The sequence below is a fragment of the Pseudophryne corroboree genome, chromosome 2 (genome assembly GCF_028390025.1).
Source record: "Pseudophryne corroboree isolate aPseCor3 chromosome 2, aPseCor3.hap2, whole genome shotgun sequence".
Classification (NCBI taxonomy): domain Eukaryota; kingdom Metazoa; phylum Chordata; class Amphibia; order Anura; family Myobatrachidae; genus Pseudophryne; species Pseudophryne corroboree.
This window is the reverse complement of record NC_086445.1, coordinates 354,352,230-354,373,221: the sequence shown is the minus strand read 5'-3', so window position 1 is coordinate 354,373,221 and position 20,992 is coordinate 354,352,230. Positions and strand designations below refer to the sequence as shown.

Genomic DNA, 20,992 nt, shown 5'->3' with positions numbered 1-20,992 from the left:
TTTCTGGGGAATTGATCAAGTGAAGGATAACTGGAGAAATCATAATAAAGACTCAACATTAGCTAGGAAAGAAATGAAATGGATCTATGATTTGAATACACTAGCGCCTAAGGGATTGAATCATGAATTCGAATTGAAATGTTTTTTGTAGATATGAATACTAGTATGTCTATTCAGTATTGTACTCATTTTTTCTTATTTATTTTTTGGATTCATGCCTGTGGCGGTTGTTATTCATATAGGTGTTTTTAATATAGTTATATATAGTAATATATAGGAAGTATGCATACTTATGGCTTATTAAGTTAGTTGACAACTGCCATTTTTATTATTGGCAAGTGTATTTTAGGAAGTGACCAAGCCCGGTGAATGGGTGAAGCGCGTCTTCCGTAACCCCACTGCCTGGGGGACAGCCGACTCCGGACAGCCTGAACCTCGAGCAGCTCCGTCTCATTCAGCCGCTACATCAACAAGCCGCCACACACTGCCGCGACGGGACATTGGACATTGCGCTCCTTCTTCCTTCATCTCCGACACAGGCAGCCGCATCAGCCCTGCAGTCACGTAACATCTTACAACTGCAGCTCCTATCATCACGGTACTGCCAGCACCCTTTAATTGGTACATCTCGGACACAGACAGCCGCACCAGCCCTGCAGTAATGTAACATTCTACAACTGCAGCTCGCCTCACTACAGGATTGGACATTCTATCATCAGTCTGTAATAGACTTCGACAGACCCCGTCTCTGAAACAGACCAGGTAGACCGATCTGCTTTGCGGCTGCATCACACTGTGTAATCTCAGTAACTACTGTATCCCGCATTCGTGACATGACTGGACCTTGATACGGACATCCTTTGTGTACACTGTATTTTGCCGCATACCAGTGACTGATCGCCCCTTCCATTCCGGGTAACATCTGCACAATTTCAGTATATTCTTTGTATATCTATTGGTATTCATTTTTGATGCTCGCCTTATACACTATCTTACAAAACCTATTTACATTAGATTATGATAGTATCTGTTTCTTAGGCAGCCGGCACTTAGCGGCTCCTCATTTTATGACATACGATATTTCTGAGCTATAATGGGTTACCAGAGCTATGTTCAGTTATAAATCTGACATATTTATTGGCTCAGTATTCATTAAAGCTTTTCTTCTTCTTTTTCTTCTTTGTTTTCTGCCTTTTCTTAAATCCACTTGGAGCAAAGATTTATAGTATCATTTTCCACTATTATTATTATGTAAAGTATCTCTGCAGCTCTGACAACAGTGAGACATAAAAGTCACAATTTATTTGTTTTAGAACTGTTGTCACCTATATGTTACTATTTTTCTAATCTTCCCACTTGATATCACTTTGAGACAAATGATATCAATCTGATAGCATCAAACAGATGTTTTTGTATGGTTTAAATCATCTTAACTTTCTGCCAATTTTTACAATCTGCTTTCTACAACATTAAGTATTAATATCACAGGTACCATCAGCACCCTGTAATTGGTAGTTTATCAACCATCAACCCTTCCAAAACTACCTTAGACCAGCATTGTTCCCCCCCCCCCCCATCTTTCTCCAACTTCCTCTAATTTCAGGACTCTCACCACTGATTCAGGGGTAACCATCCCTGTCTAACATTGGCAGCAGATCCCCTATTTTCTTCTCCAATCTATATCCACTCTTTTTCTTCTCCATTTCGTGAACTCTCATCAGTGATTCCCGAGCCTTCGATATCAAATATCTCTTCTACTTTCATACCACACTGGCAACCCCCGAATCCTTCCGATCTTGGAAGCTAAGCAGTGTCGGGCTGGGTTAGTACTCAAGTGGGAGACTCTTGAGGAATACTCAGTTTAGTAGAAGTTCCTGGACGGTTTTGCTCAGCGTCTAACACTGACAGCAGATTCATCTTACTCATTCCATCTTTATCTACCCCATCCGTCTCTTCATTATTACTCATAAGAGATCTAGCTGACTTATCATTAACCTAATATCCTTATATTACATACCTACCTAGGATTCTTATAGAGATTTTTTTCAGGCCTCCAGCTGTTATTTTCTGCATTTTCGTACCCAGGCAGTCCAGAACTATTACTCAGTATTTACACTGTAAAACTTTGTTCTGTGTTCCCCTTTCCCCCCCCCCTCCTCTTTTTGATACTTTTGACAGTATATTCTACTACCATTTTACCGATTGTTGTTAATAAAATTTGCATATAATTTTTATCATTTGTTTCTTCTGAGACTTCTATACACATACATATAAGAGTGCGCCCACAAAAGAGTCTTCTTTTCTCTTTTTATGTTGCATATATAGGAAGTATGCATACTTATGGCTTATTAAGTTAGTTGACAACTGCCATTTTTATTATTGGCAAGTGTATTTTAGGTATCTAAATCATAAGTGTACTGTCAGATTAGTTTATTGCATGGTTCTATTATTATTCAATATTAATGTATTCTGTGTATAGTATATGGATTGGCAGAATGGGCGCTCTAAAACTATAATGTCCCTCACATCCTGTTTTGGATGGCAGAGATGAGAGAGCTTAATGGTTGGCGGAAGTGATGTAGCGGCGGAGCAGTTCCGCCATTCGGCACTTTCGGTGGAAGTGACATAGCGGCGGTGTAGTTCCGCCGTTCAGCACTTCAGCATCTCACTATTGTCAATTGTTAACTGAGTACATATAACAGCCACCCATCAAGCGGTATGCAGGTTAGATGCAGGGCTAATGGTAGGTTTAAGGATTAATGTCCTTAACTTCATCTTTCTTCCTACTTCCAGCCATGGTTGGCTGGATGGTGGAAGTTCGGACAAACAGGAAGTTGATTGCCGCATGTATGCGGCGTCCGGAAAGGGACATTAACAGAAGTAGATATAAGTAGCTTAACTCAGTGGCGCTCACTAACTTTAACAAAGACTCTATATGAGAGTCAAAACATGTTGGTACAGGAGCGCTACTGAATCTATTGTGCACATTTGAGATCAAAAGTTTGGACTTTCCTTGCCAGGCAGCATACAGTCGGTATACTTTTATTTTATTTTATGTCTGTCATATTGTTTTTAATAAATTTCATGGAATTTTAAGAATTCACATTTTTGGTTTCTTTTTGGTGGGATTCTTCCATTGGGGATACCAAGTACATATACCATCATCTTCAGTTGGATGGCGCAAAACAAAGAAACCTTTATGGGAATATGACTGACATGTTATATGTTAGTATGGTACGTCCCGACATAGGGAACGCTATATGAAGGTGTGTGCACAGTGTGTCCATTTTCACTAGTGGAGATTGGTGGTTAAAAGATACCTTTATGGGAGTACATCCACTTTGTGACATGTGAGTACGGTACGTCCCAAATCAGGGATTACTGATAAAGGTGTGTTCACGGACTGGTCCATTCACGATTGGTGGTTAAAAGATACCTTTATGGGAGTCATTCACCTATATATAGTGTGAGTTTTGGTACGCAAACCCTTTCATTGCATCTTATATATCTGCACGGGTGCTATCGATTCTTCATAGACATACTACACTATGTTATTTCCATTTGGTTTTCTTTTGAGGTAATCTGCTACTGAAAGGAAACATATGGACTGATGATTGGAGGTCTACATACCACCTTTAACCTGCTGATTGACTTCTATGCGATACATTTTCCGAAAGGTTTTTGGACATTTATGTTAAAACGGGACTGAGCGCTGTATTACACTCCATTTTTTGTATATAGCCCAGCTGCAGAGGTCAGCCCCACTCAGCCACACATTGTAGAGGCAACCCGCCGTTAAACGCATGCCGGGTGCCACGTGACCGGAAGTTCCGGTCTGTGGAACGCAAGCCGTGGTCCACAGGCAGGAAGTCCCCACTGTTATGTACAACCAATGGACAAGACTCCCGGGACCTGGTGCGCAACCACTTTAGTGCAACGGTTACCATGGTCACCACATAGCGAATGCTTTAATCATGTATAAGGACACATGTGGGGTCATATCAAATAAAGATAGAAAAAAAATCAATAAAAAACAGGTCTCCCACATTCATATATACTATGCATTCAAATGAAGTATATGACATAAATGACAAAAGACAAACAAAAATAATAAAAATAAAGACGATACACAGTAATCAGGAAACACCATCCACCAAAGTGAATCATTTAGGTATCAGCCATATGACAAAAAAGTAGAATAGAACATGCACAAAAGGGTCCACCAACCAGTATCACAGCTCTATAGGAAAGGAACAAACGAACATTCCTCATTAAGTCCATGTGGAGCCATTGCTTCTAGCCTGTGGATCCACCGACATTCCTGTTGGAGTAGTAGTCTATGCCTATCACCTCCCTCCTCAGAGGTGGCACGTGGTCAATAGGCATAAATCTACATTCAGTCAATTTGTGACTTTGATTCACAAGTAGTATAAATTTAACACAGCTACAATCTTCTTCCCTGACATGTGGGGGGACGCCCAGCACAGGGCTAGCCCGCCCCGCGTGTCAGTCCAGCCCCCCCTCGCAGAAGTGCAAAGGCATCGCACAGCGGCGATGCCTTTGCACTTCAAGAGTAGCTCCTGGCCAGCGCAGCTTTAGCGTGCTGGCCGGGAGCTACTCATCGCTCCCCAGCCCGCAGCCGCTGCGTGTGACATCACGCAGCCGCTGTGGCCCTCCCCCCGTTCGGTCCTGCCAAGCCTGCTTTGGCCGGACCAAACTTATGAAATGGCGGCCAAACACTGTTGTTCCGCCCCCCTCCCGCCTCTGCCTGTCAATCAAACAGAGGCGATCGCATCCCTGCTACGGCCTTCGGCTGTCAGGAATGCGCCGGCGCATGTGCAGCAGGGACCCGTTCGCTCTGCTGCATTAAAATGCAGCGAGCGAACGGGTCAGAATGACCCCCTGAGGACAGTCTAGTTTTCTAAACATTTGCTTATTTTGTGCAGAGTCGTGACAAGGCATTTTAGTGCCCTGGGTGAGATTAAGAAAAAAAAGTCACTCCCTGCCCCCACACTTATAATAATTTGGTGGTGTTGATAGTATGCACTCTGGGGCAGCATCGTATGTTGCACCATCTTGGATACTGCTATGGTAGTATAAAGTACAATAGGTTCCACTTAGTCTGCTTAACCTTCCAACCTGGATTTTGACATTGCATACTGTATATTAAACTGTAAAGTTAACATTCCTGCTTTAATACAGGGTTCACAATTTTAATGGCAGGAATGTTTGTAGGTTGAGGGCATAGGTCATTTATAGGTTTGTTACATTAAGGTGAGAGCGCCTGCTGCATTTATCCTGTGATTCTGGGATGTCCAGAATGTCTTCATGGTTAATAAAGCATGCACGGGGGAGCAAATAGCAAACTGTCATTGCAGACCCTACTGTAAGTATTGCTGCCTGTACTACACTACCTCACCCAGCACACTTAAGGTGCATACACACTAGACGATATTGTGTACGATGTGCCCGGTTTGGACACATCATTCACAATATCGTGCAGTGTGTATGCACTATATCTTTGACAAGAGCCGGCCCTAGGCATAGGCAAACTAGGCAAATGTCTAGGGCATTTGGAATGCCTAGGGGCACAAGCAGCTTCTGCTGATTAAAATGATATGCGACATGCCTATATTCTGTGTGTGACTGCGGCTGTATCTGCATATGAAATACTACATTAAAGAATATAGGCATGCTGCGTATCATTTTAATCAGCAGAAGCTGCTTAAAATCCTAGTCCGATAGCAATGCAAATTAGACACATGTTCGGCAAAAATGTGCCTGACGTTAGCAGAGCTGGCCTAGAGTTGCCAGCTGACTCACGCCAGGCATCTCCTGCTGTATGGCGTATTGAGGCAAGATGTATGAGGGAACATCTGTACACCAAGTAGAGGCAGAGATAACAGTGATAGCGGCCGTATGACTGCTGTGTGCGGGTGGGTTGGTAGTGTTCGGCATGGGTGTAAGGGGCATTATGTGTGTCATGCATATAAATGCATTAATATGTGTGGGATATGTGTAAGAGGCACTATGTGTGTCATTATGTGTATGAGGGCATTAATAATGTGCGGCATATGTGTAAGAGACATTATGTGTGTAAGGGCATTAATAATGTGAGGCATATATGTAAGGGACATTATGTGTATAAGGGCATTAATAATGTGAGGCATATATGTAAGGGACATTATGTGTATAAGGGCATTAATAATGGTTGGCATAATGTGTAAGGCGCATTATGTTTATAAAGACATTAATAATGTGTGTCATATGTGTAAGGGGCATTACTGTGTGGCATTATGTGTATAAAGGCATTACTAATGTGTGGCATTATGTGTATAAGGTGCTCTACTGTGTGGCGTAACATATATAAAGGGCACTACTGTGAGCAATATAGTATGGTGTAATGTGAATAAGGAGCAAGTCAGTGTGATGTAATGTGAATAAGGGGCACTACTTTGATGAGTAATGTATATAACGTAAAGTGGTACTACTGTGTCACATGATATATTGTGAATAAAGTTGCACTACTGTGTGGCGTAATTTGAACTGGGGGTACTTTTGTGTGGTCATGCCCCTTCCCAGCAAGAACATGCCCTTTTTTGGGCTGTGCGCCAAATGTGCGCACTGTTCCTATTTAAAATATAGGGGGTAGCAGCACCAAAATGAGGACTGCTATGGCTGTGCGCCGAATGTGGGCACTGTTCCTATTTAAAATATAGGGGGTAGCAGCACCAAAATGAGGACTGCTATGGTTGACGGTGCTCGAAAAGAGGTGCAGGGTCAGAGGCAGAACTAGCGGTGGTGCTAGGGGGCACCAGTCAAAATCTTGCCTAGGGCATCATATTGGTTAGGCACGATTCTGTTATTGACAATACACGCTCCCGCTTGTTATCAGCAGCATCTCATGTCAGACTTGTCTCAGATGACTTTGCAAGCAAGTTGTCCTAGTGTGTACGCACCTTTACTCAGGCCCCAGAGCAGACCCTCTCGCCCCGAGAGAGTCCCCTAGATTGCAGAATCTATGGATGGATTTCCATCACTAGTGGGCATCTCACCAATTAAAAGAAGAAATAGAAAGGTTGCAAGTTGAAGAAGGAAGTCTTATTTTGTCACTGCATATCAGCCCAGTATAGGTGGACTCAGGGCCGTAACTAGGTGTGTGCGGAGGGGGCACCGCACATAGCGCTGCAATGTAGGGGGCGCTGTTGGTGGCACTTGTCAATGGGCGCTGTTGGTGGCACTTGTCAATTATCTGTTGTAATTACTTTTACTTGCAGCTTCCCCCTTTTTTAAAGCCCAGCATCTCCTGACCTCCCCTGTCTCCTACTCTGACCCCTTCTGTCTCTAATACCTATACAACATTCATAAACACAAGTTGAGATTTTTTTTTGTTATTAAGTCACACTGACCTTTATTACATTTCAAGATGCTGACATACCCGGGATTCTAACCCCTTGCATGTGGCATTGCAGTCAGACAATCTATTCATTGAGCTATCTGCCCTTGCATAGAAAGGTACATAATTCTAAGCTAGAGAATTCTAACTATTTGAAGCTTACCTTGTACTTTTTGAAAAAATCATCAGCATTGCAGCTGAGTAGATCTATGTAGTGTGTGGCTGCAAGAGATTGGATGTGTGGCTGCACACTATGAAAATGTGCTCAATTGCAATGCTGATCATTTTTTTTTACAAAGTACCAGTAGCTTCATATAGTGTTCATAGTTTTTATGCAGGATCAAATAGCTCAATGAGTAGGGTGTTTGATTAGAATTCAATAGGTTATAGGTTTGAATCCTGGGTATGGCAGAATATTGAAATATGTTATTTAATAAAGGGTATTGTAACTGAATAACAACAAGCTCTCAAGTTAAGTGCATGAATGTGGTATAAATCCACTTTCTTGCAGTGGTCTATAAGTGTGTGTGTATTATTTATGTTTCTATAATATATATTAAAAATGTGGAAAGGGACATCATAGTATGTGCTTTCTCTGTGATCAGTCTTGTCACACCCCTTCCCTACGGGGCATGCGCCTTATGCCCCTATTGAAAATAATGGTGGTGGGGGGCGCCAATTCTTTCTCTGGCACAGGGCACCAAAAGGTCTAGTTACGGCTCTGGGTGGACTCTTCGCATGTGTATGCAGTTTATCTTTGTCTTGTCATCAGGTACAGTAGTCCCAGCGTCCAGCCTACAGGGCAGGAGGATGGAAAGAGTGAGCAGAGGAATTATCCTAGGCTGCCCCTAAAGCTGCACATGGGAAGTGGATGACCGTGAGTGCAGCTGGGGGATGTAAGCATATCCCTTACACAGGGGGTTGCCTTAAAATCCTGCTCTATAATAAACTTCAAGCTAGTATTTTACTAAACTATTCAAGCTAGTATTTGTAGTTACAGTATATAAATGTTGATGTGATGGTCACTTAATAATAGGTATGAGAGCGTTAATGGGGTTAATTATGTTTGATGGGGTTGTTATGATGCTCCTGAAGGAGTAAATTATCTTTTATTTATTTTTTTATATATGGATTATTAATAATAATTTATTATTTGTGGGTTAATTAATCATTAGGGGATAATTTTGTGTGGCTTAAAAAAAATGGACAGCAAAATACTTGAGGTGATCAATCCCTGCACAAATAAATAAAGGCAGCCTTGTGAAGGAGAAATCGAGAAAAGTGACTCTTCAAAACACTTTTAAAATACAAGGAAACGTGAAAGTATGATCCTGCTAAATTAGGCACCACCTAATATTGTGCTACCACCACACAAATGAAATCAAATGGAACAGTATACATTCCTTATAGATGCTTCATAAATCTTCCCATCCACATCGGGTTTTACATATTATCCACTCCGCATGTGGGAAGAAAACATAAAACTCTCATGTGCAGTACAATAGATTTATTACAGTACACACAGATAAAACAACATAAATCACTCTGATGTTCCACAGTGGTATCCCTGAGGCACTGAACAATTACCAGATGCGGTGGAGAACTGATGGTAAGCAGTTCTCAACAACAGTTCTTATTAATCATCCGAAGGAGGTCCACCCAGGTAGGCAAACTCCGGATAAAGATCAGTTTGGTTCCCGCTCAGCACCTTCAGGACAGCTCCGGAATCCTGAGTTCTCTAACACAATTGACCAACGCGTTGCAACCCTTTTACTTGGGTCTTTCTCAAGGCAGTGTGTGTACGTCGCTGTTTAAGGAAAGCCCCCCTGACTTTGGGCCTATTTCAGCATGGGTCGAAGTTATGCGAAAAACCACACAACTACATCCCTTCACACTACCATGCGGGGGATGCCCAGCACAGGGCAAGTCTGCCCCACATGCCAGACCCTCCCCCCCTTACTAACATGCAAACACTTTGCTCAGCAGCTCACATGATAAGTGTAGCCCTCTGCCTGCGCAGCCTAGCTACGAATGCAGATGGCCACCCGCCCTATTTTGGGTTACAGTTGCTGTGTGTGACATTACGCAGCCGCCGCGGCCCGCCCCACAAATGGTCCCAACACGCCTGTGTTGTTTGGACTGCGCCCCCCCCAATACCGCCCCTAAACACCACGTCGATGCCTCCTCCCACCGCGCGAATGCCTCTGCCCGTCACTCAGGCAGAGGCATTCGCATAGGTGAGATGCTGTCGCATCTCCCTGTGTGCACACGTGCAGTGTGGATTCTGTGCGTGCCCACACTGCAGAAGGGCTCCAGCATGTGAACACATCGTAGATGCATTCCATGCTGATTTGGGCCCTTTCTCAAGAGAAACATACCCTCCAACATTAGTGGTCATTCCGAGTTGATTGCTAGCTGCATTTGTTCGCAGCGCAGCGATCAGGCTAAAAAATGGCAGTTCTGCGCATGCGTATGTGGCGCAATGCGCACGCGCGACGTATGGTCAAAACAAACGATGCAGTTTTGCACAGGGTCTAGTGATGCATTTCAGTCGCACTGGTTGCCGCAGAGTGATTGACATGAAGTGGGCATTTCTGGGTGGCAACTGACCATTTTCAGGGAGTGTTCGGAAAAATGCAGGCTTGCCAGGGAAAATGCAGGTGTGGCTGGGCGGGTTTATGACGTCAAATCCGGAACTGAATAGTCTTAAGTGATCACAAGCGCTGAGTAGGTTTTGAGCTACTCTGAAACGACACAATTTTTTTTGCAGGCGCTCTGCGATAAAAATGTTTGCACTTCTGCTAAGCTAAAATACACTCCCAGTGGGGGGCGGCATAGCGTTTGCACGGCTGCTAAAAACTGCTAGCGAGCGATTAACTAGGAATGACCCCCATTATACACATAAAAATGGGTACAAATTAGGAAGGGGGCGTGGCCATGTGAAAAAGGGGCGTGACCACATCCCTTTTCCTATACTTTCAATGGAAGTTTGGAGAGCCAAAAATCGGTACAGATCATAAAAAAAGGTACTGTACCTGCCAAAAAGGTACAGATGGAGGGTATGGAGAAATACATTCATATAGAGCTGAGCTCTGTTTTGAGGAAATTTGGGGCAGTGATAAACTCTCCCAAAACACTTCTTCTGATTGGAATAAAGTAAACTCGCTCACCCGGGTGTGTTTTAATGGATGTAAAGAGGAGACTGCGGTCCGCACAGTAAATTGGTAAGCAAATGTCCTATCTTATTACTATGCACACGGAAGAGAAAATTATGCTTGAAAGCAAAACGGTCACCAACCTGCGTTAAGACCTTATCAAATGCTAATTTACTTTTCAAATAGGCTAGTGGAAGGGTTACGCTGACACTTAAAAGTTTTATAAGCTTCAGTGAGTTTCTGCTGGCTAGAAACATATAGTACTGTAAGAAGCCATAACATCCTTACAGTGACATTTTGTAAATTTATTATTATCCTTTATTTATACGGTGCCACATGGGATCTGCAGCACCCAATTACAGAGTACATAGACAAATAAGCAAAACAAGAAACAAGTGACTTATAGTTTAAGACAGTATAGGACAAGTACAGGGCATAGCTGCGTCCGTAGACAACACTAAAATAAATAGGGCGGCAGAAAACTGGGGGATTTGGTGCGATCGACGGGAGTATTGATAAGAAGGTGAAGTCAGAGATGGGGGAAAGATGTGACAAGGTTTTGAATAATCAGATTACAGCTAATGTAGAGGAATCAAATATTCCAAAAGAAGTAGATATGGGATCAACAAAAATTTACAATCTGAGTCAATATGAATTGACTATGCATGAGAAATCAGTTCTTGAAAAAGGTCTGAAATTTACCCCAACAAATAGGTGTGATAAATTTGAAGTCCTGGTGGACGTCGAAAAATTTGTCAGAAAACTTACCTTAAAAAGATTCTTTAGTGATATGCCTGATGTGAATATCGTGACAGGTATAGGCACTAAATCAAAGTTCATAAGAAAATCCACGTTTTATCCCAGACACAAAAAAGGGAGTTTCATTGAGTCATTTGAGAAAGCCGTAAAGGCGGACTTAGATAGTGTTACCTTTAAACCCAATAGGAAAATTAATTTAACCAGGGAGGAAAAGAAAGCGATCCCTAGTTTGAGGAACAACAAAGAGATCGTAATCAAACCCGCCGATAAGGGGGGCAGCATCGTGATTATGAGTTTGGTTGACTATAATAAGGAAGTCTCGAGGCAACTTATGGATGTCTCCACGTATCAAACATTAAGGGGAAATCCTAGTGATAATGTAGACAAAAAAATTTGAGGTCTTTTTGGGATTGTATCTTGCACAGGGTACTATTACAGAGGAGGAGTACAAATATATGGTTATTGAGAATCCATCCATACCGGTTCTGTACATTCTACCCAAGATACATAAAAATAAGGAGGCACCACCAGGCCGCCCCATTGTGGCAGGGACTAATTCCAGCCTATCTAACATTTCATGTTACATTGACCATATTTTGCAGCCAATTGTTAAGACTACACGTTCCTACTTAAAAGATACAATAGCCACCATAAATCAACTCATGAAGGTAGATTGGAAACCTGTTTTTTTTACTCGTCACTGCGGACGTTACGTCCCTATATACAGTGATTAAGCATCAATTGGGTTTAGAGGCATTGGAATACTTTTTGGATAAAGAGGGAACATCTATAGATAGGAAGAATTTTATTATAGAAGGCACATCTCTGATCCTGCAGAATAACTTCTTCTGGTTTGACAACTCATTTTACCTACAGCTAATGGGTACCGCCATGGGCACCAGACTGGCACCAAGCTATGCTAATCTCTTCATGGCATATTGGGAGGAGCAACAAGTGTGGAGTGGCCATGAGTTTGGTGCCAGTCTGGTGTCATGGAGTCATTATATCGATGACATCTTATTTATATGGGGGGGAGACCGCCAATCTTTGGATTCATTTTGTGGACAACTGAATACTAATCAGTATGGTATTAATTTGACATTTAACATCATTGATCTGGAGGTTGATTTCCTGGACCTTCGTATTTATGTAGAAAATGATGTACTTAAAACAAGTAATCACGTCAAACACACTGACCGTAATTCTTATATAGATCATAGTAGTAACCATCACTCAAACTGGCTAAAAAGTATTCCGACTAGCCAGTTTCAACGAATTAGGAGAAACTGTTCCAATATTGATGTGTATTGGGAGCAGGCACAGACTCTACAGGAACAGTTCAGAATGAAAGGATATGATCAGGAGAATGTTAGATCCACTATGAGGACAATTGGGGAATATAATCGTATGGATATGTTAACTAAATCCCTGTGAAGGATAAGGCTAGGACAGATGAGGTGTTGTTTATTACTACATATAACGGCCAATACAAACAGGTTGAACAGATAATCAAAAAACATTGGTCCATTTTGGGATTGGACCCATGCCTCAAAGAAGTGGTCTCTAAGGTTCCAAAATTTACCTATAGAAGAGCAAAAAATTTAAAGGAAAGTATAGTGAGCAGTGTAGTTACGGCCCCAAAAATGCTCACCAGAAATAGGTCAAAAGTTTTTTTTAGATGTGGCCTGTGCACGATGTGCAAGTTATGTAAGAATAAAGAAAGTAAAATTATTCAGTATAAGTCCACACAGACCCAGAAGTCCTACAATATTAGGGAGTTTATAACATGCAACTCTAAGAACGTTGTATATCTCCTGGAATGTTCTTGTGGGTCCCAATATGTGGGTAGGACTATGCGGATGCTAAAGACGAGAATGGCTGAGCATGCCCGTAACATCAAAAAAGGACTGGAATCCCATAATGTATCATTGCACTTTAATAAGGTCCATGATTGCAATATTAGTCACCAAAGTAGTTTTTGTGGAATCAAACTGGTCGCCCCTAATTGGAGAACCAATGATGGGGAGATACAGTTGGCAAAAACAGAGATGAGGACCATTTATGAGTTGAAGACTTTGGTCCCGAAAGGGTTGAATGTGGAATTTGAAATAAAGTGGTTTCTGTAATTGTGGAACACCTTTGTTGTATTCCACCATAAAGAGTTTTTTGTCCCAAAAAAAGAGTAACGGGACAGAGAAGATAGCCTCTTTTTGGGGGCACTCCTTGCTTTAAGTTATTGTTTAAAATCAATTTTAATTTAATTCGTTAAAAGTAATAGTGGTAATATAACTTTATTCTAACCTTATCCTATACCCTTACTGGTTAGTAAACGTGTGATACAAATTGCTTACCCTTTTACATGTAGATCAACATGTCATCAATTTTTTCGCACATGGCTCAGGTATTCTTGTTAGAGAAAACAATGGTCTGGTATCCATAACCCGGCTTATTGGTGTTTTATTTGTACAATTTTTTTGTCTCTAGTAAATCATAAAGCCTGAACTCATCCAGTCAGATTGACATGAATAAACGAGCCAAAAGTTAACAAAGAAGGGGGAAGCAATGTATCACTGCCTGGTGAATAAATATAAGTGATCCATATTTGCAACATGTGGTTTTGGGAGCAGTATTGAAATTATTTCTCCCACCACATCGGGCATAAAAGATACATGTGGAGACACAGTAGTTAATGAAAATCAACTTAATGCACCTGTGATGTTGTACTTAACTATGCAGAATTATTGTATTGAAGGTAGAACCAGCACCGGGTATCCGACCACTTCTGCTGCCTCCCTATGTGTGGCAAATTCCACAGTGAATAGGGGGTGAGAGAGTAGTACGGACGGCGCTGATAAAAAGAAAGGAGAGCGGTGTCTACTACTGTTGAGGGCCGCGGGTACAGAAATCCCTGGTAGCCGCAGGGCTATTGTAGGAAAATCGGACTCACCGCACCTCAATGTGTGGGGCACCTGAATACCTGTCAGTAGATGGGGAATCTGCGTTGAGATTACTGGTGCCGCTGGCGTGTGTAAGTGCTGCGCCTCTCTGATGCCCGTCTCCGGTGCCGTGTTCTCAGCACGGGGATTCCGGAGTGACGTCACAATGACGCCTCCTAACTGCTGAACGTACGTTTCACCCTACAGGCAGGGCTTGTTCACCAACAGTCCTGAGTGGGTGTCCCTCGGTTTTACTTATATAAGTGTAAGTGCTTACCAGATGGTGTGATCAATCGTGATTGATAGTCAATTCAATCACTTATAACTGCTGTTGCGGTGACAAATATTTAATAGTTTTTAAAAGATCTTAAAAGGCTTGTTAATGCCTTTACTAAACTAATACACTGGATTAATTCCATTAGTAAGTCCATGATTTTACTGTAGCGAAATAAAACTATGTATAGTTTAATGCGTAAGGACAATTTATTTAATTTATTGCTGCACATGCGGTGCCCAATATAATTTATTGTAGAGAGATCAATTAGAATGTTAAATTGTTGGTTTGGAATAAATATATAAACAAATTTATAAAAAATTTATAAAAAAAGGGGAAAAAATATATATGTAGTTGTAATACACATATTAGATAGTAATTATAGTAGAGGATGGGGGGGGGAAAGAAATGAAAGGACGTGATATATCAGATTACTAATTAATAATGATAAAGATTGATAATTAGATTTGGTAAGGTCTCGCTCTGATTATATGTAAAAAAATCGAAATTATTCCATAGTGGATCTGAGTCTTGTTAATGCTCTACCACAAAAAGAGGGGTCAGTAGAATGTCTCTACTACTTTACATTAATATGCACTACTATAAAGACTATATTTAGTATGTATATGTGATGTTAATCACATGTACATTTTGAACCATATTTAAACATTTCTTGTCTATGAAACCTCTATGATAGTGTGGATGGCCATAAGAGAATTAGAAGGGCAAGGACTGGCAAAAAGAGAAGAGAGGTGGGGTGGGTGGGTTGAAAAGGGGTGAGAAAAGGGAAGGGGAGGGGGAAAGAAAGGGGGGAGAAGGGAGAAAAAAGGAAAAAGAGCAATATAATATTATTCAGACTGAAAGAAAAGCTCCATAACTAATGTTTTCATTTAATCCTTTGGGGGAGAGAGATCCCAAGGCAAAAATCCATTTGCTCTCTCTCTTTAGGAGTTCATTATTTAGGTCACCTCCTCTAAGTCCTAGATTGATTTTCTCCAACCCAAAAATCCTAAGTCCATCAGAAGAACCCTGATGCTCCTTGTAAAATTTCTGGCAACAGTTGTAAGTGGTTTGAATTTCAGCATATCAGACTCAATATTCCTGATTGTTCCGATGTGCTCCAGGGCACGTTGTTTAAGCATCCTGGAGGTCATGCCAACATAATAAATTTTGCAGGGACAGGTTATGCAATATACAACATTTTTGGTCTTACAATTGAAGAATCCTGTGATTGGATGTTCCCTCCCATACTTGTCCGTGATTGTGTTCTGGTTTTGGATATGTCTACAGATCTTGCATGTCCCACATGGAAAGCTGCCTTGTACAGTGGCTGTTTTGGGAGTCCTAGCAATGTAATGGCTTCTGACTAACCGGTCTTTTAGGTTAGGGGACCTCCTCCAGCTCATTGCCACCTGATCCTTAAGGAGTACGTCCAGATCCGGGTCTGTGCGTAGGATCTCCCAATGATCTTGAATTATTTGTTTAATGTCGCGCCATTCTGCACAAAAATTACCTACGAATCTGACTTCAGTATCCTTGATGGGTGGGTTTCTCTCCTTGAAGACGAGATCTTCTCTTCCTATGGCTCTGACCTCATACCTTGCTTTTTTAATTGATCTGTTACTGTAACCTCTGTTTCTTAGTCTTTGGACTAGTTCCTGACTTTTTTGTTGGAAAACTCCATTGTCAGAGCAGTTTCTTTTCAATCTTAGAAACTCCCCTTTCGGAATGTTCCTCACTGTCGGCGGGAAGTGGGAACTTGACTGATGCAGTAGGGAATTAGTGGCGGTCGGTTTCCTAAAGAGTGCCGTACCTATGTTATTATCGGCATCTCGATAAATAGATAGATCAAGAAAGGAGATCTTATCTCTACTAGCTTCATAGGTGAATCTCAAATTTAAATCGTTTGCATGAAGATCTTGAATTAAATTATCCAAGGATTCATTGTCACCATCCCAGATCAGCAGCACGTCATCTATGTAGCGTAGCCACATGATGATCCTTTTTGTATGGTGATCGTTCATTTCCTGAAATACCATTTCACGTTCCCACCATCCCAAAAATAAATTTGCATACGCCGGGGCACAAGATGCTCCCATCGCTGTGCCCCGTATCTGTATGTAGAATTTATTGTCAAAGGTGAAGTAGTTGTTGTGTAGTACAAAGTGTAACAGATCCAGGATAAAGAGATGAAAATTGGTCAGGCCTTCCATGTTAAGGAAATATCTGATGGCCTCCAGACCTCTTTTGTGGTCTATGGAGGTATAAAGAGACTCCACATCCATGCTCACTAACAGGTGGGTTTCTTCCAGCTTGACATCCTGGATCTTTCTCAGGACATCAGTCGTGTCCTGAACGTAGGAAGGGAGGGTGGTGACATGGTGTCTCAAATGGACATCAACAAATGTGCTGGCTTGTTCAAGAAGGCCCCCAATTCCCGAGACAATAGGTCTCCCTGGGGGCTTATTCAGATTTTTATGCGTTTTGGGCAGAAGGTAAAAGGTTGGAATTTTAGGATTCTCAACCTGTAAGTACTTGAATTCTGGTTTGGAGATAGTTTCTTCCCGGAGTGCTTTCTCAATGAGTCTGGTGTAAAGTATGAGAAAGTTCTCTGTAGGATTAAACAAAGTTTTTTTGTAGCATGTGGTATCTGTTAGTTGTCTAAGTGCCTCTTTTGTATAAAGATCCTTAGCCCACAGAACCACATTACCTCCTTTATCTGAGGGTTTAACTTCTACATCCCCCCAAGATTCAATCTCACTAAGCGCAATTCTCTCCTTATGATTAAGGTTATGAGACACTGCCTCTCTGTGTTTGGTGTGTAGTTTGTCTAGGTCTTTAGAGACCATTTGCATAAACACCCTGACTTCTGGACATATGTTGTCATGAGGAAAAAAGGTTGATTTCTTTTTACAAATTGTTCTTGTTGTCTGTCTCATAGATGATTCCTCTTCATCATCACATAGTTCTACCAGCATATTTATTGCCAGGAGATCTTCTTCCGTGAAGTTTGTTAGCTGTACACTACTGGTACTTCCCATGCTTTGTATAGGGTTCTCTGTTGAGACTGTTTCGGACTGATTGAGTGGATAATTGGCTTCTTTTTTGTTTGCATGAAATTTCGCTAAAAGCAGTTTTCTACCAAATAGGTGCAGATCTTTTTCCCATTGGAATCTATCAAAAATTTTTGTCGGTGCAAAGGTAAGACCTCTTGATAAAACTGATATATGATCTTCAGTGAGAATATGTGTTGACAGATTGATGATTGAGAGGTTATCATCCGGAATTAATACTTCCGGCGATTCCGTATTGGATAGTGAGATGGTGGGGGAGACTCCCATCTTTGATCTCCTCTGCCTCTTCTTGCCACCCCTCCTCGGCTTCCTTTTGGACGGCCTCTCCGTGGTTGTCGAGCATCTAAAAAAGGAGTGGTATAAGGGGGCTGATATCTTTCTGATTCTGAATGAGCCCGATTCTCAGAAACCTCTTCGTCCGTTCCTGAAGAATCAATCTCTGAGGAGGAGAGCCGTTCGGGATTTGTAAATCGATCTGTACGTATGGGTCTGTTCCACTTAAAGATTCTTCCTGTGGAGAAATCCTGTTGGTCTCTAGAAAATTTAGTTTTCTTTCTATCGACAATAACGTTCTCGTATTCCCGCAGTTCTTTTTTGTTTTGTTCAAACGTAGTTTGAAAGGAAATATCTTGCTCAGAGGTTTCCAGTTTTTTCCCAGTGTTATCAATCTCTCTACCTACTTCCTCATGTACTAAGTTATTGTGTTTAACAAGAATCTGTAATAGATCTGATGAGCACTTGAGTAAGACGCCCTCCCATTTCGTCCGCAAGTTTTCGGTAATAAGTGGGTAGCTTGGAAAGACCTTAGGTCTAAGCCCCCTCGGGATGATTTTCTGTTTAAGGTAGTTCTCTAGGCTTATTAGGTCCCAATTTACCCTAGTTTGTTTTTGAAATAAATGCTTGAGTTTGCGCATATCATCATTCCAACTGACTGGGGTGGTCGGGGGTAGGGAGGTGTCAGAAAAGATATTTGGAAAATCCTCTATTTTACGTGTATTACTTAGTTCAGATTTAAGGCTGAAAGTTGTCATCGCGCGTATGGCAGCAAGGGAAACCCAGTGAAGGAAAAGTGGACGATTAATCAAAAAAATAAATTATATTTCAAGAGTGGTATAGTAGGACAAAAATAAAGTAAAAATAAAATGGAAAGGTAGCGTGCTCGGATTAGAAACTGAGGGTACCTCAGTATAAATACAGGAGAAACTAAAGATGGGGTATTCCTGCACAGCTAGGGATAATTAATTTATATGCGTTATTATGTAATTGTGTATTTACCAACAATATATATTTATTAGTCAAAATAAAATTGACAGAAAAATTAGTGGTGTTGGCGGTGCTCCCCTGAGGTTATGAAAATATAATCATAAAGAGTTTTTTGTCCCGAAAAAAGAGTAACGGGACAGAGAAGATAACCTCTTTTTGGGGGCACTCCTTGCTTTAAGTTATTGTTTAAAATCAATTTTAATTTAATTAGTTAAAAGTAATAGCGGTAATATAACTTTATTCTAACCTTATCCTATACCCTTACTGGTTAGTAAACGTGTGATACAAATTGCTTACCCTTTTACATGTAGATCAACATGTCATCAATTTTTTCGCACATGGCTCAGGTATTCTTGTTAGAGAAAACAATGGTCTGGTATCCATAACCCGGCTTATTGCTGTTTTATTTGTACAATTTTTGTCTCTAGTAAATCATAAAGCCTGAACTCATCCAGTCAGATTGACATGAATAAACGAGCCAAAAGTTAACAAAGAAGGGGGAAGCAATGTATCACTGCCTGGTGAATAAATATAAGTGATCCATATTTGCAACATGTGGTTTTGGGAGCAGTATTGAAATTATTTCTCCCACCACATCAGGCATAAAAGATACATGTGGAGACACAGTAGTTAATGAAAATCAACTTAATGCACCTGTGATGTTGTACTTAACTATGCAGAATTATTGTATTGAAGGTAGAACCAGCACCGGGTATCCGACCACTTCTGCTGCCTCCCTATGTGTGGCAAATTCCACAGTGAATAGGGGGTGAGAGAGTAGTACGGACGGCGCTGATAAGAAGAAAGGAGACCGGTGTCTACTACTGTTGAGGGCCGCAGGTACAGAAATCCCTGGTAGCTGCAGGGCTATTGCAGGAAAATCGGACTCACCGCACCTCAATGAGTGGGGCACCTGAATACCTGTCAGTAGATGGGGAATCTGCGTTGAGATTACTGGTGCCGCTGGCGTGTGTAAGTGCTGCGCCTCTCTGATGCCCGTCTCCGGTGCCGTGTTCTCAGCACGGGGATTCCGGAGTGACGTCACAATGACGCCTCCTAACTGCTGAACGTACGTTTCACCCTACAGGCAGGGCTTGTTCACCAACAGTCCTGAGTGGGTGTCCCTCGGTTTTACTTATATAAGTGTAAGTGCTTACCAGATGGTGTGATCAATCGTGATTGATAGTCAATTCAATCACTTATAACTGCTGTTGCGGTGACAAATATTTAATAGTTTTTAAAAGATCTTAAAAGGCTTGTTAATGCCTTTACTAAACTAATACACTGGATTAATTCCATTAGTAAGTCCATGATTTTACTGTAGCGAAATAAAACTATGTATAGTTTAATGCGTAAGGACAATTTATTTAATTTATTGCTGCACATGCGGTGCCCAATATAATTTATTGTAGAGAGATCAATTAGAATGTTAAATTGTTGGTTTGGAATAAATATATAAACAAATTTATAAAAAATTTATAAAAAAAGGGGAAAAAATATATATGTAGTTGTAATACACATATTAGATAGTAATTATAGTAGAGGATGGGGGGGGGAAAGAAATGAAAGGACGTGATATATCAGATTACTAATTAATAATGATAAAGATTGATAATTAGATTTGGTAAGGTCTCGCTCTGATTATATGTAAAAAAATCGAAATTATTCCATAGTGGATCTGAGTCTTGTTAATGCTCTACCACAAAAAGAGGGGTCAGTAGAATGTCTCTACTACTTTACATTAATATGCACTACTATAAAGACTATATTTAGTATGTATATGTGATGTTAATCACATGTACATTTTGAACCATATTTAAACATTTCTTGTCTATGAAACCTCTATGATAGTGTGGATGGCCATAAGAGAATTAGAAGGGCAAGGACTGGCAAAAAGAGAAGAGAGGTGGGGTGGGTGGGTTGAAAAGGGGTGAGAAAAGGGAAGGGGAGGGGGAAAGAAAGGGGGGAGAAGGGAGAAAAAAGGAAAAAGAGCAATATAATATTATTCAGACTGAAAGAAAAGCTCCATAACTAATGTTTTCATTTAATCCTTTGGGGGAGAGAGATCCCAAGGCAAAAATCCATTTGCTCTCTCTCTTTAGGAGTTCATTATTTAGGTCACCTCCTCTAAGTCC

The 20,992-nt window shown here is 41.2% G+C and overlaps 1 pseudogene; it reads left to right on the top strand.

Annotated features, from left to right (window-relative positions):
- Window positions 1-1,752: 1,752 nt before the first annotated feature.
- On the top strand, window positions 1,753-1,871 carry LOC135052512 (5S ribosomal RNA; annotated as a pseudogene).
- The last annotated feature ends 19,121 nt before the right edge of the window (window positions 1,872-20,992 follow it).